The following is a 9,869-nucleotide window of genomic DNA, read 5'->3' as shown; positions in this document are numbered from 1 at the left end:
GTTTAATTTTTTTTCACAATATTATTATATTTTGATTGCTTTATTTTCACCAACTTATATGTTTGTAAAGTAGAGTAAAATTCATTTTAAAAGAAAATTCAACTTTTATTTTGGGAGAACTCAAAATGATTTTTAAAGTTTAATAAATTTAAATATTGTATTGACCAGATTATATTCAATTACTCATTCAAGGAATTAATATTTGTTATATTAACTTGTTACGCATAAATTAGACACCGATTTCTTTTTGTTATTATCAAGTATTTGCAAATTAGCTAAATAATTAGAGATGCCTACACAAATCCTACGCATCCTTTTACCTACGCAATTCTTACGCTTCCCAAAATACAATTTCCCGCTACTCTAATCGTTAATCGTGGAGTCATCCATTACTTGCTCAAACAAAACACTACGCCTAACACCGGCGATTTCCGACCTTGTTGCAACACTCCCGGTGACGATTCCCGACCAATACCTACATCGTCGACAATTTCAGGTAACCAATTTCACTTTTGCGATTTCCAGACAACCGATTGGCGACCCACATTGACAAAATAGTTGCAGGTTTGCCCTCCAGCCGTCGCTGTCGCACTCCACCACCGGCACTGTCCCAAACCACCACCGTCGCTGCCCCACACTCCCATCGTCGAGACCTGCAGGTATGTATTTCGATTTTAGTTTGCTCACACTTTTACAAGACTCCGATTTTTCAATTTGCTCACATTTCACAAATTTTGCCCCTGGAGAATCAATTTCAGTTTCTGTGATTTCAATTGTCTTTGTCAGTTATGCTTTCCATACTTGTAACTTGTCCATTGTAGTAGATTTCACATATTTAGACCCAGAGAACTTGAATCATCAGTCTGCAGCAATACCTGTAACTTGTCCATTTGCAGCAATACCTGTAACTTGTCCATTTGCAGAGCTCAAGTTAAGCTCCAAATTAGATACTCTTTCCTCTTCTGAATTCTGTAACCCTGTCCATATTTCTCTTCTTCTTGATTTAGAACTCATCAATATCTGTAATGGAAGTATTTACCTATTTGGGATGGAAATTTTCATGTTCTCAATTTGCTACTTAGCTTATCTAGATGTCATTCTTTCCCATCCGGTGTTACTTTTTCTGGATTTGGAATTTTACCCAAATGCAATCGTTGAAATTTTGCCTATTTGGATGATTTTACCCTTGATGTTTTGCTTTGAACATGTGTTTTTCTTTTCTGGATTTGGTAATGTTTGCCTTAGTTTTGGTTGTTTGGCTTTGAAAATGTGTCGCTCTTGTAAATTAACTTTGAAATTTTGCCTATTTGGATGACTTTACCCTTGATGCTCTAGCCCTTTCTAATAGATGTGTATTAGTATATACTTTATATTGTAAATTTGAAGTGTTGAAGTATGCTTTTAAACAATATCAAACGGATTGCTTTGCTAGACAATTGTGAGCAGGTCACATACATCTGTCCATCTCCAGATATAAATGCTGATTTTTTTAACAGCCTTATTACTCAAACCAATTCCTTGATCTCAATCTGTTCTTACATATATAAATAAATGAAGAAATATAAGAACAAAAAATTAAAGAAATATATAATTAAGTCGTGGTGGTTATAATATGTTGTCATTATTAATATTAGGTAAAGTGCATTGTTATTATGGTTGAAAATGATACTATGTTGTTATTATTGATATTTGATAAACTAAATTGTTGTTATTGATAATAATTTAAGTACATTGATATTATGGATTGGAAATGTAAAGTACAATGGTATAATGGATAAAAATATAGTATGTTATTATTATGCATATTAAAAGTTATTATTATGGATATTAAAAACAATGTACATTGTTATTATGATCAGTGTGTTTTTATATTGAATTAAAAGTAAAGTACATTGTTATCATGGTTTAAAGTTGAATTACATTTACTAAGTGCATGTGTTTGTCTTGCTATATTTAGGTAAATGAGTTGCAACAACAAGTGTCAAACATGCAACAAGCCATGGATGAAAAGCAAAGTGAAATGAACTACGGAATAACTACATATTACCTACGGGTTGTAGGGAAAACCCTTGAGAATGATCAAACTGACGAACCTGCAGAACCTGATGAAGACACCAGATTTTGAGAGGCTTCCGAACCTTAAAATATTCATGGTTTATGAAGCTCTGTCTTTAAAGGAGATTCATCCATCATTTGGACATTTGGAAAAGCTTATTTATGTAGCAATAGAAAGTTGTTCCACTCTTGATATGGTTCCACCCATTAAAAGGTCAAAGAAACTCAAGACTCTTACACTCTCAGGATGAAATATTCTACCTCAAAACATGAACGTTGCACCCTGTTTAGGGGTATGTTTTTTTAGTGGATGCTTGAGAAAGCTGGATCTCAGTCTGTGCAGTTTGGAAGATGGAGACATCATATGTGCTGATATTTGGGACTTACCCAACTTGCAAGTACTCGATCTTGAAGAAAATAACTTTTCACAATTGAATTTTGGTCTCTTCCGACTTCCTCGGCTCAAACTTTTCACAATTGAATTAAGTTGGTTCGTGGCTTGTGGTGGCTAATCTAGAAGCTCCTCACAACCCTTGTTGGGGAGGAGTATTACGAGAGTATTACTCATGGTCTTACCCTCTTGACTTATTTTATCAAATTAGAAAAGGTATAAAAAAAAAAAAAAAAAAAAAAAAAAACCCTGATTCTACGAAATATTTCCGCCTCTTCTTTTCTTTGTTCTCCTATTTCCACTCTAGAGATGATACCTCCCCTGTCTCCGTTTTACACTTTCAAGGTTGAGATTCCAACCTAAATCTTACACCCCACCCAATATTTCACAGCTTAGAAAACAAATTTGTCGTTGTACACAACTCAGCAGACGTCCATGATCGATTCATGTCTACTCATCTTTCATGGAATCCAATACGGTAAATGTTGGATTCTCTTCCCTCTGGACCCAATCAAACCTCTTTCACCCTTGACATCAATTGTTTTTGTTCTCAGTAGGTATGTTGAAACGCGCATATAAATAACCCTCACATTTCATAGACACCTTTCAATCCAAGAGATAAGGTCGTTGTTGTTGAAGCTGCTCCCAGGCAATCCATACAACATAAAGGTACTTTACATATATCCAACATTAATTAATGTTACTTTTAGACATGTACATTGACTATGTTTAAGTTTGAACGACCAAAACTTATCCCTAAATTGCTTGCTACATGAAGCTTGATTACTTGAAATGAATGACAACAACTAATGAAGCTGTATATATGTGTTGTCAATTAAGCCTTTAGTCTTGGCTATGTACCTGTTTTTGTAGAGAAATGGACATATACATGTGGTGTCACTACAAATAAAATGACATATAGTGGCACACATTTTTAATGACATATTTTTGATGTGTCACTATACCACATTTTTAGTGGCACATTTTATATGCCATTAAAAAAAATCAATGTGTTTAAGGGAACTTAATATTTTATGTCACTTATATTCAAAGTTATTAGTGGTATAATGATTTAATATGCCATTAAAAAATCTAATCTATTAGAAATATTACATAAATATCTCCTAAATTTTTACCAAATAGTTTTACTTAACTTCAATTGTGTTCAATATGTTAAGTTTTCCTCTAATATCCAACCTAAGAAACGTGATATGACCATATCTGAAACCCACTCCTACTCCCACTAACGTTGATATGGACGCACCATCACCACCCCCTGTCTTCGTCGACACCGAACCATCATCCCGTTGTCGCTCCACGTCGTCTTCGGTTCATGCTATTGTCGTCGCCGCCACTGTTGCATCATCAATCCACGTCGATATCTCTTACCTTACATGTATTTGATGCCTCGATTAGTTGTAATATTTTTGTTCCTCGAGTTATTTTTTCATCAACATCTCTTAATTTATGTTCCTATTCTTCCTGGATTTAATTAATTATGCTAATTGAATATGGTATAAGCATAACTGAATATTGTTAAGTTGTTTGGATGTGAAATTAGAATTCGATCATACAAAATCGGAATTAAAATTAGTTTAGGAGATTAGAGCTCATTATTATGAGTACAATTAAAAGGCTCACTAGCTTGATTTATAGTCCTTAATCATTTCTTGTAGCCCTTTTGGATGTCCACAGGTTCCTTTAATGACTATCTACTTCGTATGGGAAACAATATCAAACAAGATCATCGTGTTATCAAATTTGACTCAACTTATTATTTAGTCATGAATTATGCAGATTTATGTGTATATATGTATGATTGAATTCCCCCTTTCGTGTAGTAAATTAGTAAAAGAGGGGGACATGCAAAAGAAACCTAACTTTGGGAGTTTATGTCTATAGTTAGCCTCTCTGCTTTCATGTTTGCTTTTTTTTTTTTTTTTTTTTTTTTTTTTTTTTTTTCATTTATACATTATGAGTTTCCAAAGATTTTATATGTATAATTATAGAAAGAACGAAAAAAGTAAAGTGAAATCAAACTGTTGTTACATTGATCATTTTTTAGTTTGTGTATCACTATTCACTAGTCATGAATGTGATTTTATTTTATGAGTAGCATGATATGGGATATTTACATAAGTCAAACCAGTCATTTAAGGACTAGGACTTGAAATCAGAGCATGAAACCACAAACTTATCTAATTCATCATCTGTTCATGAATTATCAATGATGAATTTATTCAATTTGGTTAAGAGAAAAAATTTATTACCTTTGCATCCTACTCTTCCTCCATCTTATCTGATTCATCACCTATTCATGATTTAGAAATTGAACATGATAAATCACCTTTAAAGTTAAAAGTTGATGATCAATTAGAAAAGTGAAATGACGAATCAAATCAATTTGAGAAAAATATAAGATCATAAGATTTGCAGTACATGTATAATGTGAATTAGTACATATTATAGTATATGTGTGCTGAGAGTAATGTGGTCAATTCCAGAAGGTAGAAAGTGCATTTCTTGTATTGGCCTATTGGGTATCCGATTGATGAGTCTAATCGAGGGCCTTTGGAAATGTTCATAGATCCTTAAGCAATTGCTCACATATTTTCAAGTAAACAAGTAATGGGTTTTGAAGAAGCTTGTCAAATAAACCAACTCCTGTATTGGACTGTTATCGTTAATGACATACCTCTTTCTTTGGAAGAAGTTGGTGAATTACAATCCTGCCCCTTCCCACCACAAAGACTTAGACCAGAAAGCTATTACTATGATAGTTTCTCCAGCTCTCGGGGAAAGGTAAGTCTTTAATACTTTCTTTTTTCTATTTGAAAATCAAATATTTGCTCTTTCTACATAATTGAATATATTTTGTTTTTTATTTTGTATAACAATAAATTTTGGTAAAATGATGAAAATGAGGGGATAAGCCTAGCCATATTATTACTCCTAGGTTGTATCTTGGTGGTCCAATCATGGAAAATGATAGCGAAGGAAATGCAATAGTAAATATAAACAATCGGGTGAGCACTAAATAGGAGCTCATAATCTTAAAGGTCAGTTTCCATAAAAATTTGGTCAGCATTTCTTATTCTTTAGTCAATTCGTAACTTTCTAGAAAATATTTAGTTAGTGAATATGGGTTACAAATATTGCACTTATTTTTAGTAGGTTATGATAGATGCGTTCTTGTAAAGGGACAAAAATATGTAGAGGGGGAACTGTGGGAAAAGGTTTGTAGTTTATATAAATTTGATCTTTATACTTTTTTCATGTCAAATGCTGATTAGGACAAATTGGATTTCATCTAGGAATCAAGATGGTGTTTGTTATCTTGTCTTTTCCTATTCCACCCAAATCTTTTATATCACCCAAGGACAAAATAGCCAACATTTATATAATACCACTAACTAAAATACCGTTAGTTGGTCAAGATCAATCTGGGACAAGTGCTATATATAAACAGGTACAACACACTAAATGTAACACCGTGAATTCAGGAAGCCTAGAAAGGAAAGAAAACCTCAAATTAAGGAAGTGACTCGTCGAGTAGATGGGGTGACTCGACGAGTAGGAGCGTGGATAGGGTCGCGAGTTAAGTGACCTACTTGACGAGTCAGAGCACCGACTCGACGAGTTGACCAGGTTTAGGGAAAACCCTAAATGCGGGTCTTGTGCCCTATTTAAAGAACATTATATGTAACAACGAGAATTTTCGAAACAATTTTTCATTTTTTTTACAACATACATTCATTCATAAGATAATATCAAAACGTAATGTATCCAAAATTATCATAACAAAACATATCCCAGAATCTCAAACCATAAACTCCATGAGTGTGTACGGATCATGTCGACGCCTTCCCGCGATCCTCACTAGTATCTGAAACACATAACACATAACACTATAAGCATAAATGCTTAGTGAGTTCCCCAAAATACCACATACAACACATATTAGCAACTCAAGGCTATAGGTTTGTATGACCCTCTGGTCACTGTGTCTCACTAGGACCCTCCAGTCCCATAACTCCGTTGACCCTCTGGTCCAAACTCTGTGGACCTTTTGATCCTAACTCTGTGAACTCTGAATCATACATAGCACAAATCACATAGAAATCACATCATACAAAAGCATACAAGATACTCTTATCACATAACTCTAATTACCACCCTAGGTAAAGTATAGTGATAAGACTCACCGCGGATATCTCTGATAATCTCGCACACATATATCCTGATCTAGCCCCCGCCTAATCACATAACAATATCTTCAAATAAATAATGGCTCTCAAAGGCTAGATTAAATCCCTTCATAATATTCCACAGAAGGGTAAGAGACCATTTTACCCCTCCCTGACCCAAAAGTCCAAATGTTTACTAAAACCCTAAAAGTCAACAAAAGTCAACATCAGGCAGTACGCGGGGCGTACCAACTCATGTACATTGGGCGTACCCTGGCTAAACAGAATCGAGGGACTCGACCCTCTACGCGGGGCGTACTGGGATTACGCCCAGCGTAAGTCCCAATTTCACATTTCCTTCATTTTCGGTCTGAATCCATTAAGACCTAAGCTCAAACTCTAGATCTAAGCTTTCTAATGCCACTTAAGCAATAAAGTCGAAACCTTTAAGCCTATGCATGGCTAAAAAGGTTATAACTCCTTCCACTTCTTATCCCTCTTATATATTTAGACCATAACTTATGCATTACTCCATAATGACGACCATGATTGGATTTTTATGGATCTAGAACACATATAACAATGAAATGGGACAAATCTAGGTCCATGGAGTCCCTTTGATCATAAAGTCTTCACCTTTAGGACTTAAACCATAAAAATGGCCCATAAAACACAAAATCCAAAATGAAGAGGAAAGTTCTGAGCTTTTTACCTCCAAGTGATGTCCTCTCCTCTGAAAAGCCCAGATCTAAAGGTTGCACTCCAAGACTAGCCTCCACAAAGGTCCTCTTTTCTTCTTCACAACACAAAAAGGAACTTCAAGCTCAAAAACACACACACACACATGCTTAGGACGAAGGTTGGCTCTCTCTTAGGGTTTCACTCTCTCAAATGGTGGTTAAGGATAAGGCCTTAGCTTTCTTTATATAGGGCTCAAGTCACAATTAGGGTTTGCATCTGGGCCCGCTACGCCCAGCGTAACCCTGGGTACGCCCAACGTACCTAGGCGAGTCCGCGTTGAAACTAAGCACATGAGTACGTGCATCATACTCTTCAGTATGCCCAGTGTACTCAATGGCTAAAATTTTCCTTTAGGGATTAATCTTGACAACTTGAAAAGGAATAAGGGTTAAATGATTATACCTGAATATCGGGATGTTACATTATAACCCTTCATCAGCCTCCTTGATACTTTCTCAAGTTCAGAATGAAACCCTAGTGCCTCCCATGAGTTTGTGAGCCTTTGTGAGCATTATTGAGTGTTGTGAAGCTTGAAGAAGAAGGTGAATCCTTGGGGATACAAGAAGAGACTAGTAGATCCAGAAACCTCTTACATTCTCCTCTATTCTCTGGTAAGAAAATTTCCACCTTGATCATTATGCATGTAGATCTCTCTTTTTTTCATTTTGGGGGGTTTTTAGTCCAAGAACCCTAGCATGAGAGGAATGGACGTCCCAAGAGCTTGTGTTTTCAGATCTAGCACTATTAAGGGACGTTATGGCATAAAGGTGCAAGCTTTATGCCATAGGAATCCCCATGCAAGCATGTGAAGTGTTCTTTTGGCCTTTTTAGCTCAAAATGCCATGAATGGAGGAAAAAGGTGGTAGCTTTACATGGTTAGGAGATGGTTGGGTCCAGATCTATATGTTGGATGCTTCGAGGTCCTCAGAAATCGCCTGAATAGATTAAGACATAGAGGGACTCCGCGAGTCACTAGCGGGACTCAATGAGTCAGACCGTTTTCTTGCCCCAAAACCCTTCTGTTAAAGGGTATGAGTTGAGTGGTTAGGGACTCAGCCAGTTCGGGTCTATAGTTGGTATGAAGATCATCGAACTCGACGAGTTCGATGAGGAACTCGGCGAGTCCAAAGCAATCTCCTTAGTTTATGAAGGTGGACTTGGCGAGTTCAAAGGAGAACTCGGCAAGTCAGATGAAGGAGGGTCCCGATGTGTTGAAGGTGCACTTGACGAGTTCGAGGAGAACTCGACGAGTAGGAGCGAAGTTCAGAGTTTGTGAGGAATGTGGGACTCGACGAGTTGATAGGCCAACTCGGCGAGTTGAAGTCAACTTGGAGCGTTGACTTTTACCAAGTTGACCTGGGTTGACTTTTGGGAATAATGTCGTCTAAATGTTATTTTGGATATTGATAGTTCGGGAAGCCGAAGGGTCAGCGGTTCAGAAATTGTCGGCTAGCAGTCAGAAGTGTTTAGTGAGTTTTCAGCAGTGCGAGGTGAGTTTCCTTCTAGTAGGAGCGGGTCTACGGCCACAATGCCGACCCGTTTAGATGATAGTAGTTCCGGACTTGGGTCTGATGCCAGGGTAGTCCCGAGAAGTAGTTTGTATGCTTGATGTCTTTGTGATTCATGCATGTATATGTGTTTATGTTATGTTCAGTTTATTCCGGATTTCGGTCCGATGCAGTGGGTGAGGCCCTAGTTAGTCCGGACTTCGGTCCGATGCAGCAGGCAAGGCCCTAGTATTCCGGACTTCGCTCTGATGCAGTGGGCAAGGCCCTAGGTAGTCCGGACTTCGGTCCGATGCAGTGGGCAAAGCCCAGTATTCGCTTTGTATATTATTTTATGGTATGTGGTATTTTGGGGGAACTCATTAAGCTTCGTGCTTACAGTTTTCAGTTTTGGGTTTCAGGTACTCAGTTTTCAAAAGAGGAGCTCAGGAAGATTGTAGTGCACACACCATCTGTTTAGCCTGGGATGTTTATACTCTGATATTTTGACAATTGTTACGATATTTTGAGATACACTGTTTATGATTTTTATATGATGTTCGATGATTGGTTTTATTATTAAATTAAAACGAAGTTTTTAGATTGTATTTGTGGGATGTTACACTAAAATAGATCATTGAGTTGGATTAATCTAAGAAGTTAGAAGATATGGAGGGTTGGATTAGTGTAAGGTATTTTTTCATGTATATATTTTCCACTAAAATGCTTTTATGTTTTAACAAAATTTTAAAGTCATATTTTTATTATTCTTTAAATGAATGTATCCAAAAAATAAGTTAATCTATATTTTGATGCAGAACCCCTGCGATGGAGATTATCATGGATGAACTTAATTATGATAAAAATAATTTCTTCCCTTTCTTTTAGGTATCTATTAAAATGATAAGGCTCTATTTCTTTTCATTATTTAACAATTTTATTTTGTGGGTCATATTTATTGTTTAATTTTTTATTAGGCGTTGGATAAACCTAACCTAAAGTTGGATATGA

The 9,869-nt window shown here is 36.2% G+C and overlaps 1 long non-coding RNA gene across 4 annotated transcripts; it reads left to right on the top strand.

The window, feature by feature from the left end:
- The first annotated feature begins 330 nt into the window (after positions 1 to 330).
- LOC145008088 (uncharacterized) lies at positions 331 to 9,557 on the top strand. Of its 4 annotated transcripts, none has more exons than XR_013663258.1 (4): positions 331 to 496; positions 565 to 659; positions 1,958 to 3,115; positions 9,281 to 9,557. It is a non-coding gene; the product is annotated as an uncharacterized LOC145008088 (long non-coding RNA). The 4 variants fall into 4 exon arrangements; XR_013663259.1 differs by lacking the exon at positions 9,281 to 9,557 and adding an exon at positions 4,142 to 4,503; XR_013663261.1 differs by lacking the exon at positions 9,281 to 9,557 and having other exon boundaries at positions 1,958 to 2,924; positions 3,004 to 3,482.
- The last annotated feature ends 312 nt before the right edge of the window (positions 9,558 to 9,869 follow it).

The sequence above is a fragment of the Lactuca saligna genome, chromosome 8 (assembly GCF_052625555.1).
Source record: "Lactuca saligna cultivar CGN05327 chromosome 8, ASM5262555v1, whole genome shotgun sequence".
NCBI classification, from domain to species: Eukaryota; Viridiplantae; Streptophyta; class Magnoliopsida; order Asterales; family Asteraceae; genus Lactuca; species Lactuca saligna.
This window is presented reverse-complemented; position numbering and strand designations above follow the sequence as displayed.